This window comes from Macrotis lagotis, chromosome 1 (genome assembly GCF_037893015.1).
Source record: "Macrotis lagotis isolate mMagLag1 chromosome 1, bilby.v1.9.chrom.fasta, whole genome shotgun sequence".
Lineage (NCBI taxonomy): Eukaryota > Metazoa > Chordata > Mammalia > Peramelemorphia > Peramelidae > Macrotis > Macrotis lagotis.
The window spans coordinates 415,438,704-415,462,789 of NC_133658.1; the positions used below are offsets into that span (position 1 = coordinate 415,438,704).

Genomic DNA, 24,086 nt, shown 5'->3' on the forward strand with positions numbered 1-24,086 from the left:
CAACAGTGATGATTTTCCTTTCTGATCATATTGGCCAGTCTGAGAGGTGTGAAGTGGTACCTCAGAGATGCTTTAATTTGCATTTCTCTAATAAGTAGTGATTTAGAGCAATTTTTCATGACTATGGATTGCTTTGATTTCCTCATCTATAAATTGCCTTTGCATATTATTTGACCATTTGTCAATTGGGGAATAGCTTGCTTTTTTTAATGAATTTGAGTCAGTTCTCTATATATTTTAGAAATGAGTCTTTTGTCAGAAGTACTAGTTATAAATATTGTTTTCCAATTTACTACGGTTCTTTTGATCTTGGTTACAGTGGTTTTATATGTGCAAAAGCTTTTTAATATAATGTAATCAAAATTATCTAATTTGTTTTTAATGATGTTCTCCATCTCTTGCTTGGTCATAAACTGCTTCCCTTTCCATAGTTCTTACAGGTAAACTATTCCTTGATCTTCTAGTTTGCCTCTAATACTGTCTTTTACATGTAAATCCTGTACCCATTTTGATCTTATCTTGGTATATGTTGTGAGATGTTGGTCTAATCCAAGTTTCTGCCATACTGAATTCCAATTTTGCCAACAGTTTTTAATCTAAGAGAGAGATTTTATCCCAAAATCTGGACTCTGGGTTTATCAAACAGCAGATTACTATCATCATTTCCTGCTATCTCTTTTGCACCTAGTCTATTCCACTGATTCACCAATCTGTTTTTTAGCCAATACAGAGAGGTTTTGATGACTGATACCTTATAATATAATTTAAATCTGGTAGGACTAAGCCACCTTCTTTTGCACTTTTTTTCATTAAGTCCCTGGAAATTCTTGACTTTTCATTCTCCATATGAATTTACTTAAATTTTTTTCTAACTCATTAAAGTATTTGGAATTTTAATTGGTAGGACACTCAATAAGTAGTTTAATTTTCGTAGAATTGTCATTTTTATTATATTAGCTTGGTCTATCCATGAGCAGTTAATATTCACCCAGTTATTGAAATCTGATTTTATTTGTGTAAGAAGTGTTTTGTAGTTGTTTTAATAGTTTCTGTGTCTGTCTTGGCAGGTAGACTCCCAAGTATTTTATATTGCCTGAAGTTAATTTGAGGAGGATTTATCTTTCTAGCTCTTTCTGCTTTATCTTGCTAGTCATATATAGAAATGTTGAGGATTTTTGAAGGTTTATTTTATATCCTGTGACTTTGCTAAAGTTGCTAACTGTTTTTAGTAGTTTTTAAAATGATTTTCTAGGATTCTTGAGGTATACCATCATGTCATCTACGCAGAGTGAGAGTTTTGTCTCTTCCTTCCCAATTCTAATCTTTCAATTTCTTTTTCTTCTCTTATTGCTGAAGTGAACTATCTAACACAATATTGAATAGTCGATCTTATTGGAAATGCCTCTAGCTTATCCCCATTGCATATAATTCTTATTGATAGTTTCAGATAGATACTGCTTATTATTCTAGGAACAATTCATTTATTCCTATGCTCTCTAGTGTTTTAGAAGGAATGATGCTGTATTTTGTCAAAGGCTTTTTCAGCATATATTGATATTATTATATGATTTCTGATAGGTTTGTTATTGATATAGTTGATTATATTCAGTTTTCATAATATTGAACCAACCCCTGCATTCCTGGGACAAATCCTGCTTGGTCATAGTGTTATTATTCTAGTGATAACTTGCTATAATTATTTTGCTAAGATTTTATTTAAGATTTTTGCCTCATCAGGGAGATACATCTGTAATTTTTCTTTCTCTGTTTTGACTTTTCCTAGTTTAGGTATCAGCTCCATATTGGTGTCATAGAAAGAGTTAGGCAGAGTTCTGCCTTCACCTATTTTTTAATAGAATTTATATAGAATTGGAACCAATTGTTTCTTAAATGTTTGATAGAATTCACTTGTGAATCCATCTGGTCCTGGAGATTTTTTCTTATGGAATTCAATAATGGTTTGTTGAATTACTTTTTTCTGAGATAGGGTTATTTAGGTATTTAATTTCCTCTTCATTTAACCAGAGCAACTTATCTTTTTGTAAATATTCATCCATTTTATTTAGGTTATCAAATTTATTGGCATAGGGTTGGGCATTATTACTTTAATTTCCTCCTCACTGGTAGTGAGTTCACCTTTTTTCATTCATGATACTAGCAATTTGGTTTTATTCTTTCTTTTTTTAAATCAAATCAACCAGAGGTTTATCAATTTTATTGTTTTTTTTAACCTACTCTTGGTTTTTTTTATTAGTTCAATAGTTTTCTTGCTTTCAATTTTATTAATTTTTCCTTTAAGTTTTAGAATTTCTAATTTGATATTTAATTGGGGGGGTTTAATTTGTTCTTTCTCTAATTTTTTAGCTGCATGTTTAGTTTGCTGATTTTCTCTTCCTCTAATTTATTCATGTAGGTATTTAATGATATAATATATTCCCTTACAATTGCCTTGGCTGTTTCCCATAGGTTTTAGTATGTTGTCTCATTATTATCATTATCTAATATGAAATCATTAATTTTTTCTTCACCCTGCCTCTCCTCCTCCTTTTCATCAAAAAACTTTGTTATCTATAAGGAGAGGGAAGAAGTGTCACACTTACAGAATCAAGGAGAAGTTACAGGTATCAAAAGGAATAGATTCCCTTACTAAATAATGTACACATAGGTGACAGATGGTGGAGATGAATTGGTCCAGTATCTCTTCTTGTCTCTTCTCTTCTCCCCTGGAGACATCCTATGCACTTCTGCATCTTCTGAATCAGTTCCAAAAAGTCCTCTCCAACTCAAGTGACTTGTTGAGACATCTTCTGGTAAAGCAACTAACATTTTACTCAAAAGAACCACATGTTTTCATCACAAGACAATGAGATTCTGAAGCTTTTTTTACAATTTACATTTTGCTCACTGTCATGTTAGCACACATACTTCACTTTAACACAATAAACTTCCACAATTGTTTCACTACAGTGGATTAAATGCCGCTGAGAATTATTGCATTAACTTAAACTTGTAATGTATACATTTAACAATCATCTTAGCTCAGAGTACCCAGCATATGATTTGAAAATAAAAACAATTTTAACCTTTTGCTCTCATTAAACAATTCAAGCATCCTTAACCAAAATCAATTCTTTTTTCCCAAATATTACCAAATATACCATAGATTTTCATTTTCCTGATTTACTAATCTGACTCATATTCCTTTCCTTAAATTAGTCCTTGAAATTGTAATGATCCTAAAAAGTCACCATTTTTCTTCTTATCTAAATATTCCTTCCAACATAAAAATTAAGGAATCTTAATTTCTATCTAAGCATATAGCTGATAGGAGGTGTCAGAGTCACACACTTAACCTATCTGGCTATTAAACCTACTTGACCTAAAACTTCTTGCTATAAAGATTCAGGACATTAAAGGAAAATTCCTCTATAAACAAAAATTTTTAATGTCAGTAACCAGGCAGAGATTATATGGGTAAACAGATGTTCTAGACCAGATTTATTCTACCAGGAGACATGATCCAAATGTTACTTTTGGGGGAATCAAGTGAAAAGGGTCTAAACTTAGTCTGTAATGAAAAGTCAACCCTTCAATTGCATATTCCTGTCACCTGAAATCTTCAGCCCATTGACATCCTTGAATCCAAGACCACATTGATCCAGTAACACTTCCTTTTTTCTGAATATCCTATTATCTGACATAAAAAAGAGAAAATTGATTAAAAGTCTCATGATCTAACATAATAATTTTACCTAATTAGAATTTCAAGTGAGTCCAATTCACTAAATTCCAATTATGCTCTTAATAGGGTCCCAATTAATGAATCCCCTACTTAAAGCTCTTAGTATGGGTCCTTGGTAAAACTGACTTTCATGCCTCATCTCCTACCTCTCACTCGATGATCTCCAGACCCACATCCCTTTGTCTGAAATCATATCTACTCTTTCTATATAAAGATGGTGTATCTGATTCCCCTTGGCTAGAGAATCCTTTTTCTAGACTGTTGTATTTTACCACAAATTAACACCTCCTTTGGCAAGGAGATTGCCCATCATCTCCTAACATAACAATTAAGCTAAATATTGTCCAGAAAAATCTCAAATTATCTTTCTTGTGTTTATCTTTCTCATATTACATAGGAACTTTTACTTCAAAGCAGACAACCACAGCTTTGGAATACACACACACACACACACACACACACACACACACACGTGCGTGCGCGTGCGCGTTTATGTATATATATATATGCATTCCAAATAGTTCTAGTTTACATATGTAACTGGAACATTTCTATACATAAACTTGTTTAACTACTAGCCATCCTTAACATAACAAATCATTATTTTCAGATTTCTTTCAAACTATTAGAACAAGATGACTTTAAATTTCCCTACATGTGTTATTAATTTCAATAAAACAAAACAACAATAAGAATATCACACAAATTACTAGACTGAACAAAACAATCCTTCCACTATTACCTTGTGTGTGAACCCACAGATCTATCTCAGAAGGGGTCATAATTTTTGATATTTCTCTTATTACTCCTTCAAAACAATTACATGTTAATTCCAAGCTTTAACATTACAGTATTCAAATAGTTTATATGTTCACAAGAGATAATCAAATATTTGTAAATACAATCTTTCTGTAGTTACACAAGAATATCACATAACTGATACATAGAATTGACTCATCAATAAATTATCTTACAGTAGGACCATACAACTTTTCTGTCATCCATCAGAGCCCTACACAACAGTTGTACCCAGCTCCTCCAACAATCTGATCTTATATATATGATACATTTAAAACCCCAATATAATTCTTATTTATGCCATGGCTAATTCAATGGCAAAGGACTAAATCATCAGATGAAACCTCAATTCATTTAGTTTGCTATCAACTATACATCTAAACTTCCTAACAGTTTAATTTGATTAAAGCTTTAGAATATCTTGTATAGAGAACCTAGCACTTACATCCAAAACCTCCATTCAAAATAAAAATATAATTGCTATCATTATTAGACTAAACATTAAAATGAATTAGAGCTTTTTCCCAAAAGAAATCAGTAAATATCCCATATAACATAATTACGTATTTTTCTTCTTAGTAACATAATACATTTTCCTTTAACATTAGTTTCAATAGAGTTTAAGATCCCAAACCACTTTAAAAATATAGATCCCTTTAAGGTTTAAGCGTTTGGTACTTGAAGTCTCCCCTACCCCACTCCTCAATTGAACTCAGTCTAGAGTTCAAGTCTTAACAAGATGGTGGATGCGATCAAGACATATCACATGTCCAACCCACCATCCCCTTCCCCCAACCCAAGAAGAAAACATGAGGTCTTTCCTAGATAGTCATAAGAATAAGAAACTTTCCCTCCTATAACTAACTTCTCAATCTTAATCATTTACCTTAAAAGTTCTTTCTCTCTTAAACTCTCCCTGAACCAAAGCTTTCTCTCTCTAACTCTGAACACCAGTGTCCAGTGTGGGAAAGGCTGAGCACCACAAGGAGGAAACTGCAGACCTACTTCCTCCTCTCACACCTTCTGAAATTCCTTAACCCAACTCCCAGTTCTCCCACAGTTTAAAACTTAGACCAGAGTCCCCACACCCAGAAATACCTAGTCCAGACTACTTGCACAAAACAGAACATAGAACATATGAACACACAAAACACACAAATCTGCAGGAACATTCAAACTCATTCATACACCAGACTGGATCTAATCCACTTCCTTACTTCTGGCTTCTGGCTACCAGCCAAGACTCTCTTGCCCCCAAATCTGCCAGCAATCTTCTCCATGGTGGGCTTTTTGTTTCTTTCATGGAAATTCCTGGAGAGGGACCCCAAAATACTCCTCTCTCCCTTTGGGGCACCCTATTATCCTCTAGCCTCTCCTTTGGGTTAGATCTCCAGCCTGGAGGACTTCTCAGCCACCTAGGGCAATTCTGGCCACCACCCTACCACCATGAAGATTGTCTCTTACTATGGTTCTTACCCCCAAGACATTTTAAATACTCTTGGCTCCAAAACCTGGGCCAATCTTCCCAAGAATCTTTGAGATATTTCTCCCACAGGGAACACCAAGTGAATATGTTTGAAATCAAACCATTTACATACATTATTTTCTTGTATTCTTTCAGGAAAATATCAAAAAGATTTATATGATACCCCAATGAACCCACAAATTGTTATCAATAGCTTGTGAATATTTAGTCCAGGGTGATTAAATTTTTTTTTATTAAGACATCTTGGAGAGGCAGAGCCAAGATGGTGACAAGAGAAGATTGTGTCTTAGACGCTTTCTCATAAAACTTCTAAACTAAGGACTATAACTAAATTTTCAAGAGACAGAACCTACAGAGGGACCCAGAGAGGCAGTTCTTCTACTCAAGGTAACCTATAAAAGAGCAGAAAGGCTCTGCTCCCCAGGGTTGGAGGGGTGGCCTACAGAGGGGTGGTCTGCCAGAACGAAAGAACTTCAGCCTCCTGGAGACAGTCCTAAGGTGCTGGGAGCCATGGCTCACAACAGCCAGGGAGTTTCCTGACTTAAACCCCAGGGAGCAGCAGGCACAAATTGGGGGAACAGCAGAAGGGGGGGACCTTTGCCAGAGGGAGCACATGAAGCCCAGCCCTCAGGACACACAGTGAGTAGCATGGCCAAGGCAGCCCAGATCCAGGAAACAGAAGCAGGTGGAGCCAGTAAGCAGGAGCCCCCAGGGCATGAGCCCATTGAACCTAGGGAGGGGAGTGAAGAGAGAGACTGCTGAGCTCTGCCTCTGGAACAGGACTCTGGGGTTCTGACCACATTCAGATCCTGATCACAGTCTAGGCCCCCCCAAAGAACAACAGGGCCCCCCCACCTCAGCCCCATGGCCGAGGGGGGTGCATAGGGTCATTCACAGACCAGGAGGGAGGACAGAGCCTCACACACTGAGACCCTTGTGGGAATGTCCCAAAAGCTCAGGAAGCACCCCCAAAACAGGCTAAGGCTGGGAAAATGAGCAAGCAGAGAAACAAGAGGAACACCATTGAGAAATATTTTGCCTGTGAGCCCAAGAAGGATCAAAACACTCTGTTTGAAGATGAGGAAGCACAAGCTCCTGCATCTAAAGACTCCAAGAAAAACAGAAATTGGGCTCAGGCTATGACAGAGCTAAAAAAAGATTTTAAAAATCAAATGAGGGAGTTAGAAGAAAAATGGGGAAAAAAAGGAAAAACATGAAAATGAAGTCAGCAGCTTAGTCAAGGAAATCCAAAAAAATTCTGAAGAAAATAGCATGCTAAAAACCAGCTTAGGTCAAATGGATAAAACAGTTCAAAAAGTTATTGAGGAGAAGAATGCTTTAAAAAGCAAAATTGGCCAGATGGAAAAAGAGATAAGAAAGCTCTCTGAGGAAAACAAATCCTTCAGACAAAGAATAGAACTCAGGGAGATTGCTGAATTTACAAGAAATCAGGAATCAATACTTCAAAACCAAAAGAATGAAAAATTAGGAGAAAATGTGAAACATCTCATTGAAAAAAACAACTGATATGGAAAACAGATTTAGAAAAGATAATTTAAAAATTATTGGAATACCTGAAAGTCATGATCAGGAAAAGAGCCTTGACATCATTTTCAAAGAATTACTACAGGAAAATTGCTCTGATATCCTAGAAGCAGAGGGAAAAATAGAAATGGATCCACAGATCCCTCCAAGAAAGAGATACCAAAAAACCAACCCCCAGGAATATTATAGCCAAGTTCCAGAACTCCCAAGTCAAAGAGAAAATATTACAAGCAGCCAGAAGGACACAATTCAAATACCATGGAGCTGCAATCAGGATCTCACAGGACTTAGCAGCAACTACATTAAAAGCTCGTAGAGCTTGGAATACAATATACCAGAAGGCAAAAGAGCTTAGAATGCAGCCAAGAATGAACTACCCAGCAAAACTGAATGTCCTCTTCCAGGGAAAAAGATGGACTTTCCATGAACCAGGGGAATTTCAAATGTTCCTGTTGGAATGGCCAGAGTTGAACAGAAGGTTTGATTTTCAAATACAGGACTCAAGTGAAGCATAGATATTGGAGGAGAAGAGGAAAATATGAGGGACTTAATGATGATGAACTACATGTATTCCTGTATAGAAAAATGACACTGATAATACTCATATGAACCTTCTCAATTAACAGAGCAGGTAGAAGGAGTTTTTATAGATGAAGCACAGGAGAAAGATGAATTTGAAGATAAAATATGGTGTAAAAATGGAGTCAATAGATAAAAGTGAAATGTAATTGGAGAAAGAAAAAGGAGAGGGGGAGTAGGCCAAGATATTTCATATAATAAGATTTTTCTTTATTACAATGAGCTATTGCAATGATATGGAAGGGGGAGGCAAGGGAGAGTGAGGGAATCTTCGCTCTCATTGACTAATGAGGTGAGGAAACAGCATATATACTCAATGAAGTATAGATATCTGGAGTAAGAAGGAGGGGAGGAGCAGGGGGAAGGGGTGGGGATGTGAAGGAAGGAAAAGAGGATGGACCATGGGGGGTGGAGAGCGGTCAGATATAATGCATTTTTCTTTTTTATTTCTTGCAAGGGGCTGGGATTGGATGGCCTGTCCGGGACCATAGGGCCAGGTGGATGCTGGGCCTAAGGGGTGGTATGGGGGCTCAGGGCCTCTTAGCCCCAGGACCAGGGATCTGTCTGCTGTGCCACTCAGCTACCCTACAGCAGAGTCAGAGTGAAAGGAGAGAGAAAATATAGTACATGGTAGTGGAGAAATACGTAAGGAGGGAGTTGCAATCAGCAATGGCAATGGTGGAAAAATATGGAAGTAACTTTTGTGAAGGACTTATCATAAAGAATATGATCCACCCACAACAGAGTTGGTGGTTTTGGAACACAGACTGAAGCACATTTATTATTATTATTATTATTATTATTATTATTATTTTGGGGGGTGCAGGGCAAATTGGGCTAGGTGGCCTGCCTGGGGCCGCATAGCAGGATGATCATTGGGTGTCTGAGGCAAGATTTGGACCTGGATGCTCCTGGCTCAAGGGCCAGTGCTCTGTCTGCCACCCAGCTGCCCCCACTATTATTACTATTTTATTTTATTTAGGTCTTTTTTTCCTTTATTTTTTGGTTTATGCAGGGCAGTGGTGTTGGGGTGGCTTGCATGTCACACAGCTGGGTGATTGTTGGGTGTATGGGGCCGGATATGGGCTTGGGTGCTCCTGGCTCCAGGGCTGGTGCTCCGTCCACTGCACCACCTGGCCATACCTACAATTATTCCTATTATTTTTTTAATTTAAATTTTATTTTTTTTTTCTCTCCCATTTACCTTTTTGCCCAAGTGAGTATATATTTTTTCAGGGGAGGGGATATTTTGTTTACTCTTAAACAAGAATATTTTATTAATGTATAAAAACACATTGTACAAATGAGACTAAATAAATATTAAATAAATTTTAAAAAAGACATCTTAATAAATGGCACACCTCTCTCTTAAGGGGAGAGGTGCATTAAATCCTGGAAATGTTAGATCTTAAATACCCTTTGAAAGGTTTTGTTCTTGCTTATTGATGCCAATCATTGGCTGGGGTCATAAATCCAATTGATACATTCATCCCCATACATTTTTCCCAACCCTACTCATTATACTAATGAGGAAGAATAGCTACTTCCTTGAGCATGCACAATGGAGAAAGGTACAGACCCTACGTTAGCTCAGACTAGGTGTGACAGACTTGACCTGTTCTCAGTTTTGAACAGTTTGAGGCTAAATCTTTTGTTTAACTCACATACCTACTCATAGGCAACAATACAGGCAGACCCCAGTCTTTGTAATGTAAACTAACAATTATCCCTTCACATTCTTGTGGAAGCCAAATATCCTTATATTCCTCACACTATGACCTATATGTAAAAATATTTTTGGAAAAATTTTCCCATCAAAGTTGCACTTAATAACCAATATAAATGTAGTGTAAGGATGAATTAAAGAATATATTAAAATCTTATCAACTCAATGTCAAATTATGTAAAACAAGTGACTGACTAAAAAGTTCGAAGGATTATATTATGTCAATAAATCTAATTACATTACTTTGTCCCAATTAATTTGCAAATGATTCTATGTTAGCAATCTGTTTTTGTTGTTATTTTCTGTGGTTTAGTTTGCTGAAGACTGTCTCATGTGAAAGCACAAATTACACATAGAAAAGAAGAGACAGACAAGTACAAAATCTGGGTGGCTTCCAAAACTCATTGAATGAAAGTGAATAACAAGAAGAGCTGCCAATGGAAATTTTCTAAGGCTATACAAATTAGATTTACTTTGTGTTTTGTTTCTTGTCACAGTAACTTTCTCCGAGTAGAAAAGGCAAGTTCCTTTTCTGAGGCTGAACAAGAAGGAAATTATATCGGAAGTGGTTAAAAAAAGAATTCAATGCCTAATCAAGACTAACCAGAATAAACATTGGGTACATGCAGTTGTGTTGTTATTGTAGTATATTTATTTATTTTTTGGCATTCCTTCTCTAAACAATGAGAATACACCAAGTTCTCATTCTGATGCCAAAGTTACATGAAATTTTTGAAAGATATGGCAGTACAGTACAAATTCTGACCTGTTTTTACAAGATGACAAAGCTCCAAGTTGAGCCCAAGTGAAATACTACAAGAATGGCAGTAGAAGATCTAGATGTTTTTAGTCACATCAGCTTAAGAAAACTGTTTACTAAGGCATGATGAAGGCTTAAAGGTGAGGAATTAGAGAAGTCTGTACTATGTATCAGTTAGCTTTGGAGTCTATAGAAGTCAATTAAGATATTGTCACCATTTCTGGATTCATGACCCTCATGAGCAAGATAACTCTATGAAGACTTATGTCTTGGTGGATGTTGACCCTGTTAGGTTGTGTTTTCAAGAGATAGACCAAGTTGCCAGTGCCTTCACTGATGATGTGTTCCTGAGCAAAGAGGGGCAGACACTCCTTGTAACTCTGCTCCTGACGTAGAGACTGAAGAGGAGAAAAAGTGCTTTGAAGAGGGCAAAGACAGATACCTGAAGATGAAAGTCAAGTGACAAACCCAAATAGATGTCATTCATCAGAAATGTTCTGAAAATGTATACAACAAGGCCTATTTAAATTACTCCAGTATAAATGCTATATAGTATTATTTCAAACTACCTAGAATTATCCTATTGAAAAATTTAAACAATCCTAGAGTTTATAAAGAATATAGTGACATTAGTAAAGCTATTGCTTTGATATAGCTAAAAAAATGATATATTTGTTATCCTGATGGGGTTTGTGATCTTATGGAAGAAAATAAATTATATAAAAATATTAATTGAATATGGATATGAATATGAAATAAAATGGCCCAGTCTCTTAATGTACTGAAATGGAAGAAAATGTTAAGCCTGAATTTCCTCAGCTATAATCTTCTGTGCCTTTCATGAGTAATCAGAGCCAAAGAACTGATCAACTAAAAGTCAATGTAGGATGACAAAAGTGTTTGTTTTTAACTAAAAAGACCCTCAGGTGATAGACACATAGTTCTCAATTTCAAAGTTGTAGAGAACCCAGGGTGATGTCTATATCCCAATGTCTGTCAGAGATTGACTTTTGTGGATGAACTCTCTCTCCTTCTAGATTCTAAAAAAGACATGTCCTGGTTCCTTCCTATAGGTTACTCCTCTTGTATGTCACTTCATTTAATTTTTTTTTTTGCAAAGCAACAAAGGTTAAGTGATTTTTTCCCCTTTTATTTTAAACTTCATTGAATCTTATGTGGAGCCATACACTTGTTACAATTAACAAATCAGTAATGCATATTTGTTGTCACCCTTTACTGTAGCTTGGTAGAGTGGTTTGTAAATTCTAAAAACAGTTTTATAGTTGTTTTTCCCTCTTTATCATGTTTAAAATATTTATTAATCCTATTCTTCCTTTGTCTGGCAAGAAAGAGTACATCTCATTCACTATCTAAGGAAAGTGGGTCCTACATTTTGTGAATTATGCAAGTCTGTTAAGTTACCTACCTAAGTTTTGGTCCATTTTATGGGTCTGAAAGTATATGTATACACATATGTATACACATACATCTACATCTACATCTACATCTACATCTACACATACACACATGCATATACATATACACATGCATGTACAGTACACATGCATGTACATATATACACACAATACACATATACATAAATAATATATAAATTATATTACAATATAAATATATAATATAATAATATATATTACTCATATAGATGTTAAATTCTTTGAATGTGATCTCATTCAGCTTTGATTTCAGAATGTCAATAAATCTTTGAACAAATTCAGCCATAGCTTGCATGATATCTTTATGCTTGATCTATCCCAGGTGGAGGAGACTGATGTATTTGTATGTGTTACTTACTTTTATACCTTTTATCCCAATGTAATCCCTGAATTCAAAGTCTCCAGGCTCATTTTTTTCTTGTTTTAAGTTAAGAATTATACTTGGGAATTTTTATGTAAAATGTCAATATGAAAGTAATAGAAAAGGCCAGCTCTACTAAAGAACAGTTATAGCTGACAAGGAATTCAGAGAAATTGACATTTAGGAACCCCCCTAAAGAAACAGAAGACCTTCATCTATTGCAGAACTCCAGGAAAAAAAATAGCCCAAAACTATGGAGAATGTTAGAAAGGGAATCGGAAGAATGATGCACTTCAACAGGGAATATTTGACATTCAAAGACCAAAGTACAATTGTGGATACCATTCTAGGGGACCAGAAACCTTCAAAGTTCTGACCAAGAATTTAGAAGCCTACTTGTACTCTGAGTGCAGCTATACAAATGGAAGCACAAAGTAACAGCAGGAGCCATTAAAATCAGGGAAAGCCTCTCCCCTCACCATCAGGAAAAAACTCAAAACCTGGACACACCATTTAAGAGTGAGAAACAGTCTGACCCTGGTATAATATCTCAAGCTAGGAATTGAATAGAAGAAACCACTGGACATAAAACATAAAACATAAATGTTATTGTATTTATTTATAGGTTAAGATGTGCTCAGAAGAAGAAACATGGATCCATAGCAAGTGTAAGCAGAGTCTCGGGGAAAAAAATAGCATTGTCACAATGACTTTAAGAGGTGAATAAGAAGATTAAAAAACTGAACTTATAAGAGAAATAATAGGTTTCAAAGAATGGGGAAAAGAATAGTTTAGAAAAGAAAATGGAAAATATTATTTTTAGAAATAAATTTTAAAGGAAAAACAAAGATTCCAGGATGAATGAAATAACTTAAAAATTTAATACAGGAAAGATGTATGTCATCAAAGACTTTTGAAACACACAGAAACAAAGAGTAAGCAACTTTGATCTCTGTTCCTTAAACTTCAGTTCCCTCTCTCAAGCCTTCCTTGGCTGCATATTTCAGAGGTCCAAGGCCTATCCAAAGTACCTAATTCCTTCCCCACATTGGTCCCCATTCCTTATCAAACTTTCCCTTCCCCTCAGTTTAATTATCAGACCCTTAGGCTCTTCTGCCCTTATTTGAATGCATAACACAGACAGGTGAATCTGACATCTAGTCTAGAGCCAAGTTTTTTCATTACTTCACCCAGCATTCTAATTTTATGGTTTCTTGCATTCCTGTGGTAAGTTTAATTATTTCTTATCTGTAGAAGCAGATTCCTTTCTTTATGACTTCCCCCCATCCTTCCTGTTTGTTATACATCAACTTATTTTATAGTTTTCTCTATTCTCCCTATCTGTTTATCTGTAAGAGATAGACTCCTTTCCTCAGTTTCTCATAACTGATTTGAAAATGAAAACTAATCACATATTACATTATCTAATTAGCTATATTAGTACAAAATTTTAAAAATAAAAAAAAAAGATTTATATTGTGTTAAAAGGGTACTAATTATGGGGGGGAAGAGAAAGGGTATCTACTATAAAAAATAATTGACTTGAAAAATAAGTTGGGAAGAGATTATTTAATAATCATTAGACTCCCTGAAAGCAATGACTAAACCAAAATATGAACACAATATTTTTCAAGTACTCTAATCTATGAGAACTGGATGACAAAGTATAAATGGAAAGAGTTCATTGATCATTTCCTGAAGAAAAGGAAAAGCAAACCAAAAATACTCAGGAATATCATAGCAAAATAAAACAAAAACTTTACAAACAGAAAGAAAGAGCTCAAATGTCAAGAAACCATACTCAGGATCACAACTGCTATAGAGAGAAAATATTCTGGAAAATGAAAATGAAAGCAACATTAAAAGTGTTATTACAAGAATAACTACTTTGAAAAACTAAAAATAATCTTGGGGTGAAGGGAATGAAAGAAATGTTAGGAAAAAAGAAAACTTTCAAGCATTCTTGATTAATTGATTAGAACTGAGAAGAAATCCATGAGCAAGAATCAAGGAAAACTTCAAAATGTACAAAACATTCTATCAGTTCAAAGGGGATAATGATGGAATGTAAACATTCTAATGAGGCAGAGGAGATATGTATTCCTTTAGGTTCTAACTGATGACTTCAAGGGTCAAAAAGTGAGTATTAACATAAGACAAATTGAAAAGGGAGATGGTGAAGGTATTACTATCTCATATAAATGAGGAACCTAAGAAGAGTACATAAACATCAAGGAATAAGTTGAGGGGGGTGATACAAGCAGATATTTTCGTACACTGACCAAAAGTTTGGGAAAAATACATGAAATTCAGCAAGAATAGGAAGAAGGAGGGGAAGATAGAAATGGAAGAGTAGATTCATGGAAGGAATACTCATAAGTAAAAGGAAATAAACTGGAGACCTGATCATAAAGTGTTTCATGAGAAAGAGGAAGAATGTAAGAGAATCAAATTGAGATCTGAGGTTGGTGAGGAGAAGAAGCATATTGCTTAAACATTATCTCATGAATGGGATCCCTTATTAGTAATTTATTCCACTGATCAGCCTGCATATTACTAGTAGCATTCCTCCTTTTCCAATTTTGTTAATAATCTTTGCTATGTTGGAATTAATTATTCTTTGGATGTTTAATAGAATTCACTTGTAAATATCACTTAGTCCTGTGTTTTTTATTTATTAGTTTCTAATAAACTATAAAATATTATATATAAATATAATTAAATACAAAAATAATATGAAATTCATTTTTCGTTGTATTCCTGATTCATTGATTATTTCTTTTGTTGACAATAGTACTCAGTATGAATTTGTCCTTAATGACAACTTTGGCTACATCCAAAATTTTTTTATATGTTATATTATTATTGTAATATTTCTTTATGGAAATTACTCATTTTTCCATGACTTATTTTTTGAATCATCAATATTTAAAAATTATATTATTTTGGCTCCATATAAGCTTGTTGCCTTTCTTCAGAGGCTCTTTAGTAGCTATAACTTTCATAATGTGATAAGTAAAGAAAGTATTTAATTTTTCACAACTTGTGATTTTTATTTTATTATGTGCTTAAGTACAGTTAATTTTTATAAAGATGCCATGCATAACTGATAAATAACTATTCTTTTTATTCCATTTTAGTAATGATGAGAATTATAGCACTTAACTTTTCTAGAATTCTCTTCAGTTGTCTTCTTCCTCATTTCCTTTTTTTGTTAATCTAGATCTAAAAGAGACACTTTGAAACCAACTAATAATTTGTTTTTTATTTCTCCTTGTGACTTGATTAACTTTTTCTTTAAGACCTTAAATGCTATGCCATTTGATGTATATATGTATATTTGTATTGACAATATTTAATAGCTTCGAGTTTTTTGAGAATAATATGATTTCCTTGATTTTTTCCTTTAACTGATTATTTTTATTGGTGTTATATAAGATCTTGTTCTCCTCTCTTTTTTAAAAAATTCACTTATGGCATAATAAATTTTGATGCAACCTCCCATTTGACTATTTATGTATCTTTGTTTCAGATATTTTTTCTTATGAACAATACATTTTGCATTATAATTTCTAGTCTAATCTATTCCCTATTTTATGGACAAGTTCATCTCATGTCTTCTAGGAGACCTATAATCTTAGGTTGCCATTATGCATTCTATCTTCAGGATCAATGTATTTCACTTATGTGGGAAATCATGTTATTGCTTTTTGCTTCTCTTCTTCTAGATTGTCCTTCATTTCTGTATATTGCATTTACAATAACTTATCTCTCTTTTGGTTAACTTGGTGAGATTTGCTAACATAGATTCAATTTTTTCTATTATGTCAATTATTTCTGTCATGCAGGCTATACATTCTACTTTCACAATTCTTATTTTTCTTTTAAGACATTCAAGAATATTATGCTGTGGTCAGTGCTTCTAAGGAATCCATAAGTCCTCAATCACATCAGGTATTGATTCATTTTCCTTTTCTTGCAATATTCATAGATACTTGAATTTTTTTTTACTAATATGAAGGTCATATATTCTTCTGTTAGTATCCTTGTTGGTTTACTTGCCTATATTCAAAGTTTCAACTGAGTTTTTTTTCTTGAGGGTTTCAGAAATTATAATCTTTTCCCATTAAATTTTCATATTGCTCTCTTTCTGAGTCCTTCCATAAACCTCAAAATAGTCTCAGGCTTTTCTCACTCTGTATAAATTCCTTATTCCCTGACCTCAGTCTCTACTCCAAGTGACTGCTAGAGGATAGAATTTGACTCAGCTGGATTCTGGTCTCATCCCCCTAAGGTTAAATGGAGTGTAACATGGTTACATATAATGGTTTCCTAGCCAGGTTTTCTTCATTTGTTTCTGAGTTCTATTGCTGAAGTTTTTTTGTAACCCGAAGCACTACCACATTGCTATCCCAGTCAGAGCAAGCTTCTGTATTTTGATTTTCTGAGGCAATTTGATGGGTTCAGTTCTATTTTCCTCATGCTTGACCTCATCATAATGGTTAATTCAAATTTTGGAGAAACTAACCTTGTATAAACAAACAGGTTTACACCTTCATCTTCTCCCACTGAAGGACCTGATGACTGAAAGTATACAGGACTTCCTGGCTGGTCAAATACACTAGGTGGTTTATATAATTCTTATGCTACTACTAGGTTATCAGAATAATGTCCCATCCATCCCTTACCCACTAGGACATCAGTAACTACCATCTCCATTTTCCCTCCCTCCTGGACATCAACTTTTGCTCTAGTAAATCACCAGAAGCAAACTAGGTGTCCATTAATTGGACATCTCTATCATATTCATCCTCCTCCTTTTTATTTCTGTTCTACATAGGAAACAGTAGTAAAAAGAAAAAGAATCTAATCAATATTAATAATCTATTAATGGTCTATTCCTACTCTTCTATTTCTTTTAATTTATTTCTCTCTTTTTAAATCCTCTTTTTATGATTCATCCTTTGACAATGAAATTTCTTTTGCTACTGATTATTTACTTTCCATCCCTATTTTCATTGCAATATCCAGGCCTTCTCTTTTCCTGTCTCCATTTGATAAGTTTAAAGCATTTTCTTATCAAATTCTGAGCTGCATGCATAGATGACCTGGTGAGGTCATCCCCGCACCATTATTCCATATATGTATACTATTCTCAAGAACTTTGTTTATGCAAAAATATAAATTCCTTCCCCTCCTTGATTTCTTCTCCATTATATTTCATCCCCCCCATCTAAACTTTTGTTTAAAATCAGCAAAACTGAACAGTTCAATCCAACCTTAGGCCTTGTGTTTGTCTTAGACCCTTGAAATCATTAGGAGCCTGAAGAGATACTTATCTTTTTTATATTAAAATATAATAAAGTTACAATTTAGTTCTTTTCAAATTACTTAAATTTAACTAAATTTTCAGAATTATTTTGACTTGTGTTTGACTATTTAGATAAGGCATTTTCAGCAGAAAAGCTTTAAAATCTTCTAGTCTATTAAAAAGTCTCATGTATACTTAGCTTTGCAGGATATTCTTAGATAGAAACCTTTATCTTTTGTTCCAGGATATGTAATGCCATATTCCAATGTGCTTTTTTAAAGTAGTTGCTGTAAAATCATGAGTGATAATGACTATATTTCCTTGAAATTTTTATTTTCAGTTGCTTGCATTATTTTATTCCTTTTTTTGGAAACTTATTTTGGACTATATTATTCTGGGGTGTTTTTCCACAAATCTTTTTATACATTTTATACATTGTTTTTTAAAAATTGTGAGTGAGTGGATGATTGAGTGTGTGTGTGTGTGTGTGTGTGTATGTGTGTTTGGTCTAGTATTGATATACTGGGTCTAGTATTGATATACTGGGTCAAAGTTTAGTAACTTTTGGTGTACAGTTCCAAATTGCTGTGTTAAATAGTAGCACTACTTCAAAGCTCTACCAGTGTGTACTTGTCCTTCCACAGCCACTATAATAACAATAATAATTTTCCTTGTTTCCCACAAGATAGCTAATTTAAGGTGTGATAAAAATGTCAGAATTGTTTGCATTTCTATTTCATTTCTATTTCATATGGACTTTTTTTCACAAATGATTGTTGATAATTTACCTTTTTTCTTTTGAGAATTGCCAGTTCACATATGTAGACTACTTATATATGATATTGAATCTATTGAGGAATCATTTTTATTCCTAATTTTTCATATCAATTCTTTAAATAGCTTTCATATCAGGTTTTTATCAGAGAAATTTGATGTAAAGATATTATTCTGGTTAACTAGTTTTCTACAAACAAATGTAGAAAAGAAGTAATATTCAATGCATTTTTCTAACCATAATGTATAAAATTAATTCAACAAAGGGCCTTTGAAGCATAGATTAAAAAATAATTTGAAACAAAACAATTTAATCCTAAAGAATGAGGAGGTCAAAGAATAAATCATAAAAACAACAATCTCAATAATGATATTGACAAAAATGAGAAAAATGCCAATAATTTTCAATATGAAACCAAAGTAGTACTTATCTCTAAACACATCAATAAGACATAAAGAGTAACTAAAAAATTCTGCATGCAACTAAACAGTTAGAAAATCAACAAATTAAACATCCTCATTAAACACTAAAATAGAAAACTTGAAAATCAAAGATAATGAACAAAATGGGAAGTAGAAAACCATTGAATTAATAAAAAAAAGTCTAGGAATTGGTTTTGGGGAAAAACAACAAAATAATAAATGATTAGTTAGTTTGATTAACAAAATAAGATATCAAATTACAATATTAAAAATGAAAAAAGGTGAATTCACAAGCAATGAAAATGAAATAAAATTAATTACTAGGAACTATTTTGCTCAGATATATAACAATTAAACCTATTTTAATGGAATACATTAATATTTATAAAAATCTAAACTTTTCAGATTAACAGAAGAGGAAATAAAATACTTAACCTTATTTTACTTTTCTTGTTTTAATAATGTTTTATTTCCTCCCTAGTCACATATTGTGAAAATTTTTGCATGCATTTGTACAAAATTTTGAGTTCTAAAATTTTCTCTCTCCCTCTCTTCCCTCTCCTCTTCTGAAATTGATACTCATTTGAAATAGTATATACATGTGCTATCATGTAATACATATTTCCATATTAGTCTAAGTTGTGGAAAAACAAACATATAAAAGGAAAAATTACCATGAGAAAGAATATAGTAATTGAAGAAAAATGCTTCTATCTGCAGTCAAAGTTCATCAGTTCTTTATCTAGATATGGATAACATTTCCTTTTGTACTTGTCTTAGACCATTATGTTGCTGACAGCAGCTGGGTCATTCACAAAGGATCATCACACAGTGTCCCAGTTACTATGTATATTGTTTTCCTGGTTCTACTCATTTTACTTTGCATCAGTTTATACAAGTCTTTCCAGGTTTTTCTGAAAACCAATTGTTCATCATTTCTTAGTACACAATAGTTTCCAATACATTCATATATCACAGCTTGTTTTGTCATTCTCCAGTTGATGGGCATCCCTTCAATTTCCAATATTTTGCCACTATGAGAAGGGCTGCTATAAATATTTTTGCACATGTAGGTCCTTTTCCCTTTGTGATCTCTTTGGTATACAGACTTGGTAGTGGTATTTCTGGATTAACAGATATGCACTGTTTGTCTGACATTTGGTTATAGTTCTAAATTGTTCTTCAGTTTGGGTGGATCAGTTCACAACTCCACTAACAGGGTATTGTCCCAATTTTCTCACATTTTTTCCAACATTTATCATTTTCCTTATTTGTCACATTAGTCAATCTGAAAAGTGTGAGATGGTATCTCAGAGTCACATTAATTTCTTTAGACAATAGTTGTTTGGAGCACTTCTTCATATGCTAATAGACAGCTTTGATTTCCTTATCTGATTCTTTGTTCATAGGCTTTGATGAGTTGTCAATTTGGGGGTGATTTATGTTCTTATAGATTTGACTCAGTCCTCTGTGTATTTGAGAAATGAAGACTTTATTAGAGACATTTGCTGTAAAGAGCTTTCTTTCTGCTTTTCTTCTAATTTTGATCACATTGATTTTGTTTGTACAAAAAGTTTTTAATTTAATATAATCAAAATTATCTATTTTATATTTTGTATTGTTTTCTATCTCTTATTTGGTTATGAATTCTTTCTCTCCCCATAGATGTGAGAGATAGACTATTTCTTGTTCTTCTAATTTGCTTATGTTATCACCCTTTATATCTAAATCATGCAACCATTTCATCTTTATACATATAACATTATTTTAGAAAAAAGAAATTGAATAAGTAACAAATAAATTCCCTAAAAATAAAATTCCAGGAACAGATTCATTTGCAAATGAATTCTATTAATCATTTAAAAATTAATTACTATAAAAAACTATTTAAAAAATTGATAAAGAATTCTACTAAAGTCTTTCTATACATATAGTCATGATACCTAAACCAGGAAGAGTCAAAAGAGAGAAAGAAAATTATAGACTCATTTATCTCAAGAAAATTGATGCAAAAAAGAATTTTGAATAAAGCATTAAGAGAAATTTCAGCAATGTATCACAAATATATCACACTGTGATCAAACTGGATTTATTGTAGGTATGCAGGGCTGATTCAATATTAGGAAAAGTATAAATATAATTAAGCATATTGACAACAAAAAAACCTCAAATTCTGATTATTTAGGTAGATGAAAAAAAGAACTTTTGATAAAGTACAATACCCATTCTTGTTACAAAGAAGGACAGGAACAAATAGAGCTATCCTTAAAATGATAAGTAGTATTTCTACTTATCCAGAGCAAGCATTATCTTCAATGGACATAAGCTAGAAGCCTTTCCAATAAGATAAAGGGTGTGGCAAGATGTCCATTATCATCATTATTATTCAGTAGTTTGCAGAGTGATAACTATATTAATAAGAAAATAAAAAGATAGGAAATGAAAAACAAAATTAATAATCTGCAAATGATATGATGGTTTACTTAGAGAGCCCTAGGGAATCAACTAAAAACTAATAGAAAAAATAACCAGCAAAGTTGCAGGATATAAAAGAAACCCAAATAAGTTATCGGTATTTTTGCATATTACCAATAAAACCAGCATGAAGAGATAGAAAGAGAAATTCTATTTAAAATAACTATAGAAGATATAAAATACTTGAAATTTCTTGCCAAATAGCACAAAAAACAATATAAACACAATCAAAATATTCTTTGCCCAGATAAAGGCAAATATAAGTAATGGGGAAAAATATTAATTGCTTATGGTTAGACCAAGGCAAATAATAAAAATGTAAATATCAAGTTAATTTTCTCAATCAGTGCTATATCAGTCAGCTAACCAAATAACTACTCTATAGAGCTAGGAAAAAAAACCCACAATATTCATCTGGAGGAGCAAAAGGAAAATGATGTCAAGGAAATCAATGAAAAAAAGAGTAAGGAAAAGTGTCTAATAGGACCATACCTCAAAATTTTATAATACAGAGGGATAATATAGCACAGTAACAGATTAGGTACATGATGTTTAGAATCAAATAAGTATAGTAACCTAGTATTTGATAAACCCAAAGTGTCCAGTTTGGGGGCAATAATTCATAATTTGAAAAAAAATTTCTGGGGAAAGTAAAAGGAAGACTGGAAAAAAAAGAATTAGTATTATACTAGAATTCATCAGGAGGGACAAAAAGTCAACAATCTCAAGGTGATATGTTTTTTAATATGGGAAGGATGTCTAGTGGAACCAGATCTCAAAATGTAATTCAAATCATCATTAAAACTATTTGACATCATTTTAAAAATTTTTTAAATTGATCAGTGGACTGATGCCATGTCCAGCTACCCATCCGGCCAGGGCTACCCAGGAACTGCTGTACAGGCCCCAGGAGCCCCACCAGGCAGTTATTACCTAGGACATCCCCAGTATGAAGGGGGGCTACCCCCTGGTGGGGCTTATGGAGGCCCAGCTCCTGGAGGGCCCTACAGAGCACCATCTGGTGGTGGGGCCTATGGACATCCCGGCCCTGGGGGGGGGGGGGCTCCCCTCATCAACTCCTGGAGAACCCTATGGAGGCTCTGCCCAGGAGGTCCTTACGGCATCCTGCTACAACTCCTTATAATAGCCCTCAGCCAGGACCTTATGGACTAGGCCCATCAGCAGGCAACATTCCTCCTGGTGTAGACCCCGAGGCATACTCCTGGTTCCAGACAGTGGATTCAGATCACAGTGGCTACATTTCTGTGAAGGAGCTCAAGCAGGGCTTGGTGAACTCCAATTGGTCCACATTCAATGATGAAACCTGTCTTATGATGATAAACATGTTTGATAAGACCAAAACAGGATGAATCGATCTTTTTGGCTTCTCTGCCTTGTGGACCTTTATCCAACAGTGGAAGAACCTCTTCCAGGAATATGACCAGGACCACTCGGGCTCCATCAGCTAACAATGAACTGCAGCAAGCTCTGTCTCAGATGGGCTACAACCTGAGCCCCCAGTTCACCCAGCTCCTGTTCTCTTGGTACTACCTGCGTTCTGCCAATCCTGCCATGCAGCTAGACCGCTTCATCCAGGTGGGCACCCAACTTCAGTTGCTGACCGAGGCCTTTCCAGAGAAGGACATAAGCATGAAGGGCAGTGTCCGGCTCAGCTTTGAGGAGTTCCTCATCATGACAGCCTCATGGATGTTGTGACCTCACAGTGCATGACTTCTCTTAGGGGCAGAGCCAGAGGGGATGCTTGAAACTGGAGATCCAGGAACCTTGAAGGAACTTCCCCTGCCCCCCAGACTGGAAACGAGGGTTTCTTCCCCCTCTTCTCCCTCCTTTCACTACTGCCCCCTGAAGAAAGTAGAGCTCCCCTTTCTTTGAGTGTTAAAATTCCCAGAAAGGAGTCTTAGAATCCGATAGAGATTGCTGTGGACATGGGTGGGAATGGCTGACCCTGGGGCAGTACAGCTGTGAGTATCCTCCCCAGGCCTCAGCTTGCTTCCAGGCCTGGCAGATATAAGGCTCAGCCCTTTTGGCTCAAGATTTCAGGTGTCTTGGTCAGTTCAGGCCTTTGCATTCAGACCAGGCTTGTGGCCTGGTGGTCTATGTCAATGCTAGTTTAACTCTTACCACCATTTATCGTCATTTCCTTATGTGTCATTTTATATTAGACAGACTTGAGTTTTCTGAAGATGAAACAGATACCAGGGCAGGACATTTCCCATTGAATCCTCTGCTGCCCAGCCCCATACTGTGCCCATGCTGCTCGAGTATTCAGGAGCTCTCCTGCCCACCCCATGTTGCTTGCTGTTGCCAATGCATCTATGTTGTCAATCTGTAGGTGCCAAAAGTCCAGCACATTCATAAGCTTCAATAAAGGGGTGCTACCTCACAAAAAAATTGATCAGTGGTACATATTAGGTATTCAAGTTCCAGATGGCATTGAACATAGTGGCACAATTAATGAATCCAAAAGTACATATTACTGGGATAAGTATTCACTATTTGACCAAAACTGCTGGAAAAGTTAGTAATCAGTCTGGAAGAATTTAGACTGAAATCAACATCTCAAATCCTGTATCACAATAGGCTCCTCATGGATAAATGATCTAGTTATGAAAGGACATATCATTAACAAAT

General features: G+C 34.5%; 1 protein-coding gene and 1 pseudogene across 1 annotated transcript in view; one reads left to right on the forward strand and one right to left on the reverse strand.

Annotated features, from left to right (window-relative positions):
* SERPINA12 (serpin family A member 12) overlaps nt 1–23,106 on the reverse strand; it is a 94,325-nt gene extending 71,219 nt beyond the window's left edge. The window contains exon 1 of the mRNA XM_074213001.1: nt 22,986–23,106. The gene's annotated coding sequence lies outside the window, so the exon portion shown is untranslated. The remainder of the gene's footprint in view (nt 1–22,985) is intronic.
* On the forward strand, nt 22,290–23,802 carry LOC141506323 (peflin pseudogene; annotated as a pseudogene).
* The last annotated feature ends 284 nt before the right edge of the window (nt 23,803–24,086 follow it).